The sequence below is a fragment of the Mustela nivalis genome (genome assembly GCF_964662115.1).
Source record: "Mustela nivalis genome assembly, chromosome: 7".
Classification (NCBI taxonomy): Eukaryota; Metazoa; Chordata; class Mammalia; order Carnivora; family Mustelidae; genus Mustela; species Mustela nivalis.
Window position 1 is genome coordinate 106,234,646 of NC_139026.1, and position 16,232 is coordinate 106,250,877.

At 45.4% G+C, this 16,232-nt stretch overlaps 1 long non-coding RNA gene across 1 annotated transcript in view; it reads left to right on the forward strand.

Moving 5' to 3' along the window:
• LOC309868301 overlaps nucleotides 1-16,022 on the forward strand; it is a 29,408-nt gene extending 13,386 nt beyond the window's left edge. The window contains exon 3 of the long non-coding RNA XR_014313627.1: nucleotides 15,477-16,022. This is a non-coding gene — a long non-coding RNA (uncharacterized lncRNA). The remainder of the gene's footprint in view (nucleotides 1-15,476) is intronic.
• Nucleotides 16,023-16,232: the final 210 nt, after the last annotated feature.

Below are 16,232 nucleotides of genomic sequence, written 5' to 3' on the forward strand. Positions count from 1 at the left end.
CCATCAGACAAACTCTTTTAAAACAAAAAGGGGGAATAGGGGACACGTTCCGGTCCCCTAAAGACAAACTAAATACAATTCTATTTATTTTAAATTTTTTGACGCTCGATAAAAACGGTCAAGCAGCAGCTGAAAGACATTCAGCCCATATGGATTCTTCCCCCAAGCCCTTAGTTCTTTGGAAGGATATCCTTAAGGGACAATGGAAAGGTCCGGATCCTGTATTAATCTGGAGCAGAGGCTCCGTTTGTGTTTTCCCACAGGACAAAGAAGTGCCGATTTGGATTCCAGAGAGATTGGTCCAGAAGGCCCCTGAGAATGAGGATGAGGACAGAGGAAGCCGTGATCCTCCTACTGTCGTGGGGGACTCTGATATTCCTAATTCCCCCGACAGCGACACGTGAATTATGGGCTATTCTGAAGGCTTGGCCCTATCCTTTACATTTAACTAATTCTTCCTTTATCTTCCCCCCATTCTTCACTAGCTGATGTACTGAGTGTTGGTTCTATTGTTCCTTTTTCTGCGCTTTGTGTTACCCCTGTAAAATTCTCTCAATTTAATAAGGCCAGCAATTCCTCCCAACAGCTCTCTTAGTATTTGCAGGGTATTCGGTCTGACGATTTTCAAAATTTCACACGAATCCTTCTGGCTGAGATAACTCGAGTAAATAGTATGCGTGTGCAACCAGCTTCCCTTCCAGAGCTATTTCCAACATTCAGCAATATGTTCCAGTTCACCAAACAATGGGCTGGTACAATTGGTCATCTTGTCCTCCTCCTTATTGGCATTCTGCTTCTATTCAGAAACGTTCACCAGTGGAGAACACAGCAGCGAGAGCAGAGCCGAGCTATAGCACAAGCCCCTATGTCAATAGAGGCTGGGACATCTCCCCAGATATGGCTAAGCATGCTAGATCGGTAGTCAAAGACGGGTAAGATCAGTAGAGAAACATACGGCAGGACATAAGGCAGGACAGAGATCATCGATATCTTGTGTCTGATGACGGGTAAGGATGTTTTCTGCTACTGACAACCTAAGACAGGCACGATCTCTGCCATAAAACAAAAAAGGGGGAGATGTCGGGGACTGCCTCTGGCCGGGAAAGTCCCCGCCATTACAAGAAGGTGCTTGGCTCACTGCTAGCAAAGTACGCTGCAAGTATACAATGAACTTTCTGGTGAAGCCCGCCTAAAGGAGGACATAGTTATTGGCTGTATCAAATTTAATCAGCATAGTAACAGGACTCTCATTGGCTCTCCCCATGGCTTGACCCCTTATTGGTCACCCTGCTGTATATAAGCTAAGGAAGTTGATTAAATAAACGGAAGTGAAGCATTAACACCATACCAGGCTCATTGTCGTCCTTGCGGGCTGAGGGCGACAGATGGGGAGCCTGCTTCTCTCTCTGCCTGCTCTGCCTGCTGCTTCCTCTCTCTGTGCTCACTCTCTCTCTCTCTCTGACAAATAAATAAAATCTTAAAAAAAGAAAGAAAGAATGAATGAATGAAGGAATCACAGAAGAGAGCCAAAGGCTGGTCAAAAGGACAGTGGCCTCAACCTGGAGCTGGAAGAGGCGCCATGCCGCTCAGCCGGATGCATGACCCTGGGCAGTTCATGGAACCCCTTCAAATCTCAGTGTTGTCATCTGTAGAATGGGGTAATAGCTCCCTGAATTGCTCCAGGAAGGTGCGGTGAGGATCAAAGGAGAAATGTGAAAAATGCATATAGGAAGAGCGATGGATGATAACGCGGACGATGATGCTAAGTTTTTGGTTATGTTAAGCTACAGCGGGATGCTTGACTTTAACTCTTAATCCTTCGATTCCATGAGTTATCTTCCAGCTTTGTTTGGAGTCCATTATACTTCTCAGCCTGGACTCCTGTCAGGTGGGTGGCTGGCAGTCCTGCCTCTGCTTATTCTTAAGGCCTCAAGGGAAAGCCCCACGCTCTTGTACACAGTACAGATCCCTTGTCCTTGCTGTGGTACCAAACAGCTGACAATACGCTTTCCGAGATGTTATCTTATCCTGTGCCGGCTCCTCTGTAAAGGAGGTGGTCAGGTTTGATTTCCTCTACCCTGTCTCTCTTCCCAAGACTCCTGGCCATTCTCAGCTGTGTCTTTCCAGGCTAACAGGTCCTAAAGGTTTTTCTTCTTTGTCTTATTAGAGACTAGGGTGATGGGTGTCTATTTTGTGGGAAAGAAATTCTGTAAACCCTCCCTAAGTGTTCCTGTGTTTTGCAGCTTGTCAGACAGCCCTTGGCTCTAATCTGAATCCCCGTGACTAGAACCACAGCCTCTGAGCCTCAGCTGTGTCTTCGGGTACCTCTAGAGCAGCACCATTTTCTGGCACCAAGATGTTTGTTTGTTTGTTTGTTTGTTTTTAGATTTTATTTATTTATTTGGGAGAGAGAGAGCACACAAGCAGGGAGAGAGGCAGACTGAGAAGCAGACACCCCACTGAGCAGGGAGCCAGATGTGGGGCTCGATCCCAGGAACCCAGGGGTCATAACCTGAGCCAAAGGCAGATGCTTAACCGACTGAGCCACCCAGGTGCTTCGAGATGTCTGTTTTGTGTTGACCCAGGCATGCAGATTGTCAGAGTAGGAAGGAGTCTTGAAGATAAGCAATTGCATCTTCTTGTTTTGGCCCCCCAGGGGCACAGTCGCAGTTAGAACTGGTCGTGGCACTTTTATACATCTCACGAGGAGCACGGCCTCTCAAGCTCCCCACCAGTACCAGTGGCTAAGGACCTGGCAAACTTTCAACAGTGAGAACATAGTAGAAATGTGACCCTTTTTCCTAGAGAACTGTGAGATGGTCCTTCCAGATTCCTGCTAGTGGAGGGCTTCAGAATGAGGAAACAGAAGAAAAAGCCAATGGAAGCATGAACTATTGGCTGGTGTTCTTGGGACTGAGCAGCCTGTTTCCTGGGGATGTGGACTCAGGCAATCTTATTCAAAGCTCTCTCTGCTTATTTACAAACTGTCATGTCCTTTGCTGAGCCTCAGTGTTCTTGTCTGTGAATTAGGGATAAGAATCATGGGGTATTTTGAAGGATTAAATACACTTCTGCACTGTGCCCCAGGCTTCTCCGTTTCTAGTCACGGGTGGGGTTTGGAGTAGATGGCCTCAGAAGACCAAGAGGGAAAGAAAGACATCTTAGTTATCAAACAGCTTTCACTAACCAGACTTTGCTGAGCTATTTTCCATAAATCAGACACCCTTGAATTATGTTACCCTTGAAATCCAGAAAGGTATGAAAATCAAGGGAGAACATACTGGGGACAAAATGCTTTTTGGGTTCTGCCAGCTCAAGCTCCTGTGGAAAGTAAATTTATGAAAGATGCTTGACTGAACCTCAAGCCTGGCTGCCTTCCCCGCCCACCACAGGAGCTCAGCGGGCCAGACAGCCCACAGGAGGAGCGCCCAGGACCACCATCACTCAGTTGCCCACACCCATGGCTGCCCAGAGCCAAGATGGGCTAGGGGAGACAGGGTCACACTGCACAAAAGGGTTTACAACTCAAATCCTTGAAATATACATGTGCCAGGGCACCTGGGTGGCTCAGCCGGTTGAAAGTCTGCCTTCAGTCAGGTCATGATCCCTGCATCCTGAGATCAAGCCCTGCATTGGGCTCCCTGCTCATCAGAGAGCCTCCTTCTCCCTCTCCCTCTGCTGCTCCCCCTGCTTGTATGCTCTCTCTCTCTATCAAATAAATCAATAAAATCTAATATATACATTAGATTTATATATATAAATATATAAATTTTATTGATTTGACATAGATATATATATTTTATTGATTTGATTGATTTGACATATATATATATATATATATATATGCCAAATGCTCTAGTTTCCCAAAGTTCACAGGTCAGTTGAGATGTACTCAAGTCCCTGATCAGTGAACACAGGGATAATAGAAACTTGGGAATTTTTATGAGTTTTGACTGTTTCCTAAGGTAGACAATAGACCTACCTTGAGCTGCTTTCTCTAAGGTCATATTAAATTGAATTTGTATTCCCTGGGCTCACATTTATTTTGTGAGGGATGGGATAAGGGTGGACGAGAGGCTTGTGTTGAGGGCAGAGGGGAGCATTTACCCTCAGATCAGGCGAGATGCCCATCTTCTGAATTAGGGTTGACCAGTTGGCTTACTTGTGCTGGGACCCTCTATGTGAGCAGGTAGAATTCATGAGAGAGTCCCTAGTGTTGCATCGCTTGGCTCTTAGTCTTAGCTGCTGTCCATGCAGCTCCCCCACCTCTCACTCATGAATGAGCACAGGGGAAGAGAGAAGTCCATTTTCCCCTTACCCTGACCAGGTCCTAGGCTTGACAGGGATATGCAGATCATTGTAAAATGAGCGAGACTCTGCCTTTCTTGCCTCCCCTCTTCACCCCTTCATGTTTTGAATCAGTGGCACTCACTCCAGGAGGCTGCTTGACACTCCCATTCCCCACCCTGTGCTTATAGCAGATAAACTCTCATAAACAGTGGACGGGGAGAGAGATGCCGATAAAGATGCGGATAAAGAATGCCTTCAGGATAGTAAGAGAAAGCATCCGTACTTCTTGGGTGTTGAATTCACGTAGGAAGCAGCCCCCTTTCCCCCAGGTCCGTTTTTGGTATGTCTTGCCTGGGAGAAAAGGTAGGGTTTTTGCTTTTGCTATAATAAAATCAATGCCTCCTTCTTAAAGAAGGAGCAAGGGCTTAATATTTTAGGCAGCCCAGGGCAGACTAGGGTGAGGATTTTGTAAACAACCTGGAGTCAGAAACGACAGAGGTTGATGGATAACTCTACATTAAGTTTGGAGTGGGATCTTGTACCCCTCCTGTCCCCTTCTCCTGCCCTTCTTCCCCTGCTGTGCATCGCTGATTTCACACCGGCACCAATGGACGTGCCTCCCTCCAGTGATTCAAGGGGTACGAGAGGGTGGGAGAGTCCTAAGAGGAAATTTAACCCCAGGACCCTTTCCATCAGAGAGGCGAGGCATTGTCTAAACAATCTGTCACATGAAAGATGGGTCTCTGTCCTCTGTGTCAGCGAGTGTTAGCAGAACGTCATCTGTAAAGGGGATGAGAAATCCCTTTTATCTTGGCCTGTTTCTTTTAAGCAGTTTTACCGCTCTTAGAATACCTATCTGCTGAAAATATTCTGAATGTCCGCTGCCCGCTTCCTATCCATTTGCAGAAGGAAGAATTCTTCCCACATCCCTACCTGACCCTTGCTAAGTAGTTGCTTGTCCAGGGGCCCAGAAAAACGGGTCAAAAGCTGGACTGAAAAACCAACTGCACATTTCATCTGGCTCCCAAGTAGAAAGGACAGGACCGACCTATGTTTGCATGGACAAGCACATTCTGCAAAGTTGAATAGTAGCGCGGTAGTGGCAGACCAAAGACTTAGGAGTCAGCCAGGACTGGGTTCAGATCCTATCTCCACTCCTTAAAAAGCTGTGTGCCTGGGGCGCCTGGGTGGCTCAGTGGGTTAAAACCTCTGCATTCAGCTTGGGTCATCATCTCAGAGTCCTGGGATCGAGCCCTGCATTGGGCTCTCTGCTTAGCGAGGAGTCTGCTTCCTCCTCTCTCTCTGCCTGCTTCTCTCCCTACTTGTGATCTCTGTCTGTCAAATAAATAAATAAAATCTTAAAAAAAAAAAAAAGCTGTGTGCCTTTGGGCAAATGATGCCCTCTTTAAATACTTTCCTTGCCTGTTTGTTGTGAGGATTAAAGATCATGTGTGCAAAGTGTCTGGAACATAGTGTGTACTAAATAAATGATAATTCTAGCAATCTTCATTGAGTTGTTTTTTTTTTTTTAGATTTTTATTTACTTATTTGACAGAGAGGCAGGCAGAGAGAGAGAGAGGGGGAAGCAGGACTCCCTGCTGAGCAGAGAGCCCGCTGCGGGGCTCGATCCCAGGACCCTGAGATCATGACCTGAGCCAAAGGCAGACGCTTAACCCACTGGCCACCCAGCGCCCCCACTGAGCAATTTTTAGCACATTCTCTCACAGGTCATTCTTACATATGTGCTATTAATACTTATGTTCATCAATAAATAATTGACTTACCAAAAAATTATTGAAAAATAATGAGAGTAAAGAATTAGGTCAGAAACCCAGAGCTTAAAATTTCAAGTGAAACACAAAAGAGAAATCATCTGATTCCTACTACAGGGGTCTCCGGGCCATCTTGCTTGAAATTTGGGGTGCCATGAAGGGCAAAGGAGGTAGCTGGCTCTCTTCTTTGGACAAAGGTCAGTCCGGCACCTTCAGTCTGCTCATCACTTGTCTCAGATACGCAGCCTGAGCACTCTGCAGTCTGTTTCTGGAGAGCAGGGTCTATGAAATCGCTGCTCACAATTCAGCAGCCACTGGCTGCCTGGAGGGACTGGTTTATTGACGGATAGTTGGCTAAGCCAGCCCAGCGCCAAGGTGTAGCTGTGTCTGGGTTTGGCGATAGAGGCAGAGCCTTCATTAGAGAATTTAAGGGGATGAACATTGAGGTTTCCCAGGAAACTGCCCACAGGAAACTGGAAGACAGTTTGTCTTCCAGTTTGTTTGTTTTAAAATAGCTTCGGAGAGAAGAAGGAAGGCATGTGGGGAAGGTGGCTCAGTTCTCACTGTGGGCCCTCTGCATGCTGGCCCTCTGAAGATCCTGAGCGCTTCACTGTGAAGAATGCGGTCCTGAGTCGTGGGTCTCGTTCTCTCTCTAACTTCCCATGTGAAACAGCTCATTTTCTGAGCCTCAGTGACCTGGTATGTAAGACCACTAAGATCTGCTAAGATTTCTTTACTGAAGATTTTATTTATTTATTTGAGAGAGAGTGAAAGAGAGAGAGTGAGAGTTCATGAGAAGGGGGAAGGTCGGAGGAAGAAGCAGACACCCCCCACCCCCACGCTGAATAAGGAGCCCGATGTGGGACTTGATCCTGGGACTCCGAGATCGTGACCTGAGCCAAAGGCAGTCGCTTAGCCAACTGAACCACCCAGGTGCCCCACTGCTAAGATTTCTTAACAGGACAAATATTCTATGATTCACTTCCCAGGGTTTATGTTGATGAAGAGTTGGAGTTTTGAAGAGTTACTGACTTTTTCTACTAAGATTCCAGTATGCCAGAGATTTCTGGACAATGTGTGCCTCTCAGGGACTTAATCTGCCAGAGGCTTACCCCATGGACCCATCTGGGAGCCCCTAATCTGCCATTTTCAAGTCAAGCCCTGGATGTTAATGATATTACAAGGTCAGGAATTTGGGCCTCTAGCTTATTATGTTAGACCATTCAATACTCACATAGTGAGCCAATGACCAAGGTGCCCTCCAGGACCGACCAGGGAGGAGTTAGTCTCCTGCTGAAACATACCGTGGTCTGGAGCCATCCAGTGTTTCATCTCTTCTGGTGAAGCCATAAATCACTTCTTGTCCCACAGTTATTTTCATTTGTCTGCAGATCCCCAAACATGTAGGAGTCAAGTTGCTGCCCCATTCTCATCACCACAGAGTCACTGGGAATTGCATGCTCTACCGAATGCCTCCAGGAAGAAGATATGCTTTTTATTCATTCATTTCACAAATATCTATAGAGCATCTACATGTGACAGGTGCTGCCCTAAGCATTCCCAATTTAATCAGGAACAAACACCAAACCCACCCTCTGCTCTTAAGGACTTTACAGCCCAGTGGGGGGCAGATATCCATACAATATGCCAACATTCAAACCAACCCTTGTGTAACTTCCAACTCAGCGGAAGCATTCTGAAAGAAAGGAGACTGTTCTGGGAGAGGGCTTGCTGATGGTCTCTTCAAAGCCCCCTCTCCCTTTTCTTTAGTTGCTGAATCCCTATTTGGTTAGAAGGGATAGAGAGCCCAGCTGGAATTTTACTTTCCCTAGCCTCTACTGAAGACAGGTGTGGCTGTTGAGTCAATTTGGGTAGAGTAGGGTAGAAGTTCTTGGGTGGGACCGCTAGGAACTCTCTCTAAGATAAGGTAGGTGTCGTGATGGCCAGAGCTCTGGCAAGCCCTTTGACAAGCCTGAGGAAGAGGGCTCTGTCCCAGTAGACACTGTAGTTTCATCACTAGTCTCGGCTGCCTGTCTCTGGGCTGTTTGTTTCGTGAGAGAAAAGACACGCTCTCCCCATCATTGTCTTTCCCCTCCACCACCAACCGATCTTGTTGAAACCACTGTGTGGGGATGGGGAGTGGGGTGGGTGTCTTTGCTGCTTAGAGATGAATGAAATTCCTAGCTGATAGAGCATTTCACATAGAAACCTGATCCCTGTTGGGAGGGTGTATGAAGAGAGGGGGCACATACCAAGGAGGAGTGGCAAGTAGCAGGAAGAGGTGCTGGAGAGGGGATGGCTGGGTTTGGAGAAAGGATCAGCCCCAAAGAGGCCCCCTGGGGAGAGGAAGCAGGCTGTGTTCCCTGGAGCTAGAGGCCAGGGCAGGTAGGATGCAGAATCTGAACAGTGGAGGGGAATGAGTCAGGGAGGTGGGCGGGACCCATACCACACTGGCCTTTGGACATCTCCCTGAGAGCAGCAGGAAACTGCTGAAGAGTAAGAAGCAAAGGAGGGTATGATCACTTTTGGAGGGGTCATCTAAGCAGTAAGGAGTAGAAAAGAGTGGATGCCAGGAAACTAGTTTCTGTACTTTGAAGCCCAGAAGGGGCTAGATGGGAGGGATGCTTTGTAGCCTGGATGAAGATGCTAACAATTGAGGAAAGTGAACGGCTCTGAAAGCCATTCAGGAGGTAAAATTAATAATACCTTTGGAAGTCAATTGAAGATACAGGAGGGAGAGAGAAGACAGATTTGAGCTCAAACTGTCTGGGTTAAGTTCTGGCTTTATCATTCACTATGTCTTATCTTTACTATCTCACATAGTTTCAGTTTTCTTATAGGAAATATGGATAATATCATTCCCAGGAAAATATCCCCAAATAATACCCGACTCTGAGATTTGCTGGGGATTGAATAAGACAGCACGTGTAAAAGTACTTGAAAAAATAAAGTGTTACAAATATAAATATCAAGCTTTCTACTAACAATGATTAAAATAAGAAATATTTGGACCATCTCAGCTCTTGATAGCAAAAATTATTAACAGTAGTTACCATTCACTGTGTCAAGATGTTGTGTACTTTACAAATATTATCGATTTTCAACTTCGCCACAATCTTTGAGATCACTGTCCCAATGTCTCAAGTGAGAAAATTGCAAATGAGAAAGATCAAGTAATTCCCAAAGTCATGTAATTAGCAAATGAGAGAAGCGGGATTTGAACCAGAGCTGTCTGGAGTCAAACTCTGCAACAGTACCCTGTACAGTACTGTGCCCGGGCCTCAGGTCCTGTTTCTGGTAGGTAATATCTTATCTCTGTGTGATGCCTTCATTTCTTCTGGGATCTGTATTTACAGTTCAACTTATTTTCAAATGACAGAGCTGTGCTTTTCCCATAGAATTAATGTTGCTGGCACCCCATGAGACACGTAATGTGTACATGGAATTGTTATTCAAAATAATATGTTCTTCCCTTCACCTTATGTGCCTTCTTTCTCTTCCTAGCACTTAAAGCACCTGCTGTTGTACTATACATCTACTTAATTACCCAATTCCGATCTGGTGGCTCAAGTAGAAGCTTGAGGTTCGTCTGTCTTATTTCCCTTCTGTATGCGCCAGGGTTTGGAACAGTGCCAGGCACAAAGTGGGCACTTGGTATTAATTTGTTGCATAAATGAATGAATAAGGTTTGAAATGGCCCCAGGTACATTGCTTTATTCTGTCTCCTGTCTCATGAACACAACTGTGGAAAAGCTGACCAAGTTAGAGGAGCCCTTGATAGTTGACGAGTCTATGAGTGGTTCTCAATAGACAGGAGGCAATTTCAAAACCCCTTGTGGGTTTTTTTTTCAAATCAGCTACGTGTTCATTCAATTCCCCCCTCTCCTTCCCACCCTTCTTTCCTCCTGTGTTGGACAGGAGTTTTCTGAGGGCAGAGACCTCACCTCAGCAGCCATATTTGGTGTCCCACACTCAGTACTTCCCCAGACATCAATGAGCAGGCAGGAACTAGTGAATTACAGGTTCTTGTCTCTTTACCGTACGCTGCCATGGCCTGGCCCACAATAGCTCAATCTATAGGTCCTCAAGCGCCAACACAAAGCTGGCTCAAAGGCAGAGTCAGGTTGGGGAAGATAGGAATCTCTCCAACAGGGCTGATTGTATTAGCTAGCCCTGCAGGGTCAAGTGGCCTGGGATGACTAGCAGGGAGGTGCGGAGTGGGGAAGGTCTGCTCTGGTAGAGCAACAGCTGCACGCACATGAGGTCCCACCCATTGTTGCCACCTAGGAGTGACAGAAATTCTGCTCCACATAACTTCTGCTAATAGTTAGGGATCCATATATTAGAAAGGAAGGGATTCAAGTAGAATTCAAACTAGGTTTGAATGTCACCTCTGCCACACACAGGCAGTTTCTTACCTCACCCAACCTCAAACACTTCCTGGGCCAAATGGAGACGAAGATACCTCAACCTACAACTTACCTCATTAAGTTGCTTCGAAAATAAAATGAGATAATGTATACAAGGATTTAGCACAGTATTGACCCTTACAAGCCCTGGAAAAATCATCATTAAATTGCCTTACAAACTATAAAATACCGCACTCATGAAAGGGATTATTACATACCTAGTGGGAGGCTCCCCAGAGGTCAGGGAAAGGACCCCTCCCAAGCCTCACTCCCATGGCCCTACCCAGATGCTTGACATTCCAGCCTCTGGCCCTTTGGGCACCTCTGTTGAAATGCAGATTTTATCTAGTACTGTTTAATGGCATTCATTCAAGTTATTAGCACCTTAACTCTAATCAGATTAACCTCCGCTGAAATAGGAGTCTTGGGCCAGAGAAATGTGAAGTGAGGGAAAAGGTAGTGTGAGGGGTTCACACCAACCTGAGGTCCTTAACCCTTGGATGGCCTGGTAGGACTTACAGCAGGGACTCTGGGGGCCTGGGGAGCTGGAGGCACACTACCCCACCCCCACCCCTGCCCAGCCCTGCCCAAAGAGTAGGGACTGAAGCAACAAGGCACCAGGTGCTCCAAAATGAGCAAAGCTCTCTTTCGGTCCTCGCCTTGCTGTTGGGATGATCAGCCAGCGATTTACTTATAAAGCCCGCCTTGCTGTTGGGATGATCAGCCAGCGATTTACTTATAAAGCCCGAAGGAGTTCGTGGTGGTCTAGGATCCTACAGTTTCTCAATCAATAGATCTTAAAAGGTTCAACTAGTCTTCTGGGGAGATGGGGAGGTGGGGAGAGGTGGAGGGAGGGACTCCTGATGGGCAGACTTTTTCCTTAATTAATAGATTTTATGTTTCTGAGTGGGTTTACGGAAAAATTGAGCAGAAGGTACAGAGTTCCCTTATACTCCTCCAAGCCCTCAGTTTCTCCTGTTACTCACATCTTGTCATTAGTGTGAGACCTTTGTTGTAAAAGATGAACCAAAATTATTAGCTGAGGTTCGTGGCTTGTGAACTTCACGAGGGGCCACTCCTTGTGTCATACAATCTGGGGGTTCTGCTGGATGTACAATGTCATGAGTCCTCCGCTATGGCATCCTACAGAATATTTCACTGCTCTAAGTCCCTTTGCTGTTGGAGGAGCCCTTACCTTCACAGTAGGTTGAGAGCACCAGTGTTGGGTTGGGCCTTGTTTTAGAGGGAGTGCACCTGTCCAGAGATCCACAGGTGAGAATGCAGCCCCCCTTCCCCACTGCTCAGGGGAAAGATCCAGCCCCACTTGTGGGGGCCCCCCAGGGGCTGGAGGTGGGTGGGACCAGCTTAGCACCCTGGGTGGAAAGCACTCCTTTCCTTCTTCTGTTCTTGTTCCCTTTCTTTTGTTAATACTTTATCTTTTCAGGGTTTATTTATTTATATCTTTTCAGGTTTTAAATCTTTTGGCAGGCCCTTTAGAAAAGTCTTAGAGGTCCTTTGCTAATTGTTATTAACCTTGACTAAACGTTGGAATCACCTACAGAAGTTTAAAAAAAAAAAAAAAAAAAAACCTCAGTGCCTGGGATCTACCCTGGTTTGGTTGACTTGGATTTCCCCAGGGTGAGGCCCAGGCACAGGTGTTGATTCAGAACCTCCCCAGGGAATCTGAGGCTAAGTGCAGTCCGGGTGGCCAGCCTGTTCTAGGTAACATGCCTGTTACCTAGGTGTGGGGAGGGGGCGGCTGGAGGGGGGCTCCTTTCCAGGGGACCCTCCCACCTCAAAGCAGGAGGAGATCACAGAGGTCTCTATCATGCAAGTCGCTCAGGAGAGAATACTGCACATTTTCGCAGCTGTTCACAGAAGGGCAGGTACAGGATGGTGGAGCAACATTCTTTAAAATCCCGAAAAACTGGGAAAACCTAATGCGGAGACGATAACATAAACGTGGCAGTTCCAATGAAGTAGACAGACCCGTGAGCCTTACCGCGTTGGGCGATTTCACGATAGGCACCCCTGCTTGAGCCCGGGAGCTGACCAGTCGCAACAGAAGCCTGACGGGCAGAGTCCAGGAGGCCGCCCTGTCGCTGCGCCCGCACACCCGGGGGGAATATCAGCTTTGCTGACACATGAGAAACATCTCCAGGGTGTCGTTAAGTGGAAAACGCCAGTACCAGAACAGCATGAAGAGTGTGATTCCCTTTATGTAAATAAAAAACAAGCACTAAAAATAGGCGTAAATATACATGTTGGACAGTAAATGCAGAGAAAAAAAAAAAAAAAAAAAAAAAAGCCGGGAAAGAGATTAGTCCTGGGAGTGGTGTGGGAATGGTAAAGAGGCTTTTTAACATTTTGGTTGGTGCCATTCTGTATTATTTGAATTTTTTGTGGTGAACATTTGTTCATGTATGATACTGAAATTAAAAAAAAAAAAAGTAATAATTTTCTTATGAGAAAAAAAAAAATGCCTGTGGGCCCAGAGTTCCAGGCTGTAGTTCCGGTTCCCTCACTTGGTAGCAGGGCCAGCCACCTGGCCCTTCTGCGCCTCAGTTTCCCTATCTACGAAGTGAGGATCCTGTGATTTCACACGCACAAGGTGGGAATGAGGATTAGCACCAATGCAAATGTGTGTCTGAAGCCAGGTGGGGAAGGCTGCCTTCCCTCACCAGATAAAAATGGAAAGGATTTCCTTTTTAGCGATTCCGGCTGAGAGCGGATGGGTTTGCGTAAGGTGGAAAAGCTGTGTGCGCCGCAGGACTCACTGTGCCCCTTCCCGCTTCTAGTCAAGCTACCTCATTCCCATGTGTTTCTGTTTGTCTACTAATCCACTCCTCCAAAAGTCCAGTAAGCAAGCGTTGTTCCTTGAATTGTGCGTATAAACCCCAGGAAGTGACCTTATTGGGAAATTAAGGTCGTGGCAGATGTAATTGGTTCAAATGAGGTCATACTGGAAGAGGCTGGGCCCTTAACCCAAGAGGGCTGGTGTCCTTACAGGAAGGACGCACAGGGGAGAATGACAGGTGACAAACGGCTGCGGAAGCAAGCCCAGGAAGGCTGAGGATCGCCAGCCCCTCCAACTTGCTACCACCTTCAGCATGCTTTTGTACGGTGTTCACCTCCTGCTTTGTAGTTGCTCCCATGCGAAGCTTCATCCGCCCAACCCCCGCGCCATCTCCCGGCATGGAAGCCCATCCAAGCAAGAGCCTGTATCTTATTAATCTTTGATTTCTAGTGTTTGGCAGATTATTGTCACTTAGCATGTGCTCAAAAATGCACATTAAGTCTATTCCTTCAGTAATAAAAGATCCTTGCTGATAGCAAATATGACCCTGGGGTCCAGGACCTGGGTTGCAGTCTCTGGTGGCCTTGGCTCGCCTTTGCGACCTTGCCGACCCCCACCCCCACTCCCCAACCGGGTTCTGGAAGGTTTGTATGCCCTCCTGGTTGGTTGCTAATGTTTTCCTTCTCCAACACTTGGTGGCTTTTGCTAAGAAATACGTGGTCATTTCTGTTTCTCTGACCCTACCAAGTATTATACTTTATAAGAAGGGCTTTTGATATCATTCATTTTTTTTTTCAATGAACTTGTTTCAGAAGATGCTGAGGGCTGCTCACTGGTGTTACATGCAGCATATTTCTTCCTGAGATGCTGTCTACATAACATAAAATGAAATAAAGGTATCCATCCATATAATCTGAGCTCTGAACCAGCAAAAAGTTAGAGACCTATATAGAATTTCCATTATTGAAATGGAAAATGGGGAAATGTTCATTAGATAATATTAAAGGAAATGATAAAAAAATCACACATGCTGTGATCTTACCATACCTACCACTAAAAAAATGATACACTCAGAAAAAGACAAGGCTGGAAATAATCACCAAATTGTTAAATTATCTTTGGTGGTGAGATTATTATTTTGCTTCCTTAATATTTTTGTTTTCTACAATGAGCATATATTACTTTATTTTTTTAAAAGAGTTTTTCTTTTTCTTTTTTTTAGAGAGAGAGCATTTGAGCGCACACAGAGGAGCAGATGGAGAGAGAGAGTCTGAAGCTGACTCCCCGCTGAGCATCGAGCCCGACATGGGGGCTCGATCTCATGACACTGATACGTCAATAGGCAATAGGCTAGGCATCCCCTTCACTTTTTCTTCCAATGACTATCTCGTTGAGCCAAGATCATTTATTTAACATGCAAAATTATCATAAATGCTCTTAAATCTATTTCTTTCTTTAAGAAAAAATTCTCTATTCATTAGAGACTGAGCACAAGCAAAGGGAGAGGCAGAGGGAGAGGGGGAAGCAGACTCCCCACTGAACTGGGAGCCCAACGTGGGCTTGATCCCAGGACTTAGAGATCACAACCTGAGCCGAAGGCAGACGTTTAACCATCTGAGCCACCCAGGCACCCCCTCTTAAGTCTATTTCTGAATTTTCTATCTGGTGTTAGCGATCTTTGTTTCTATTCACGTTTTAAGGACTTTGAATAGTTTTTTAAATATATGGTAGTTTTAATCTTCCTTGTTACTTTCATCTTTACAAAATTTTCCTGTCTATTCTTGGTAATTTTTCCATATGAAATTTAGAACCAACTAGTCTATTTCCAAAAACATGCCCTTTTGGTATTTTTATTGGGATGACATTAAATTTACAGATGAGCTATCTTTGACAGCTTTATGGTGTTGAGAATCCTAGGACACAGTGTGCCTCTGCATTGTTAAATCTCCTGATGTGTCCTTCAGTAGCATTAAAATTATAAATTATGGAGCCTGAATTGCTTGTTAAGTTTATTTTCAGGATTAAAAAATTAAAGAAAATTTTTTTTTCTTAATTTTTTGCTTCTTCTAAATAGGGTCTTTGCTTTCTTTGTATTTTGTAACAGGCTATTTTTATAGCTGTGAGTCATGCTTGATTTCCATACACATGGAATTTATTGAATTCTACTTGAGTTTGCTGTATTTTTCCTTTGATTCTCCTTTTTTCCAGGTATACAAGGGATCTGCAAACTATGTCTTCTGGGACAAGGCCAGCCATGGACTTTTTTGATACAACTGAGAACAAAAAAATTTGGGGTGGGGGAGGGGCAGAGGGAGAGGGAGAGAGAATCCCAGGCAGACTCTGCACTGAGCACGGAGCTGATCATCGAGCCGAGTAAGGAGCCTGACTCAGGCTCGATCTCATGATCCTGAGATCATCCCTGGAGCAGAAACCAAGAGTCTGATGCTCAACTGATGGGGCCATCCAGGCACCTGGGATTTTATTTTTCACATTTTGAAAGAACTGTTTTAAAGAAGAAGGAAGAAGGAAAAAGATGACACAGAAATCATTTGCTATCTGGTCCTTTAAAGGATGAGTTCAGTGACTGTTAAAGTATACAATACTTTCACTTGCCTTTAATAATAATTGATCTCTACCTTTCTAATTTTTATATGTCTGATTTCTATTTCTTCTTTAACTACCTTTTCTGGGGTTTGATGATACTGGGCAACTGTGTTCTGTTCCTGAGAGTAAGGGAATTCCTTTTCATATTTGTGGATTTAGGAGGATACTGGCTATTAGGTTATGACAGGTGTATGCTATCATCTGAAGAAAGTACCTATCTATTCTTACTTTCTTTCTTTCTTTTTTTTTTTTTTAAAGATTTTATTTATTTATTTGACAGAGAGAGATCATAGTAGGAGAGAGGAAGGGAAGAGATCACAGAGAGAGGAAGGGAAGCAGGCCCCCTGCCGAGCAGAGAGC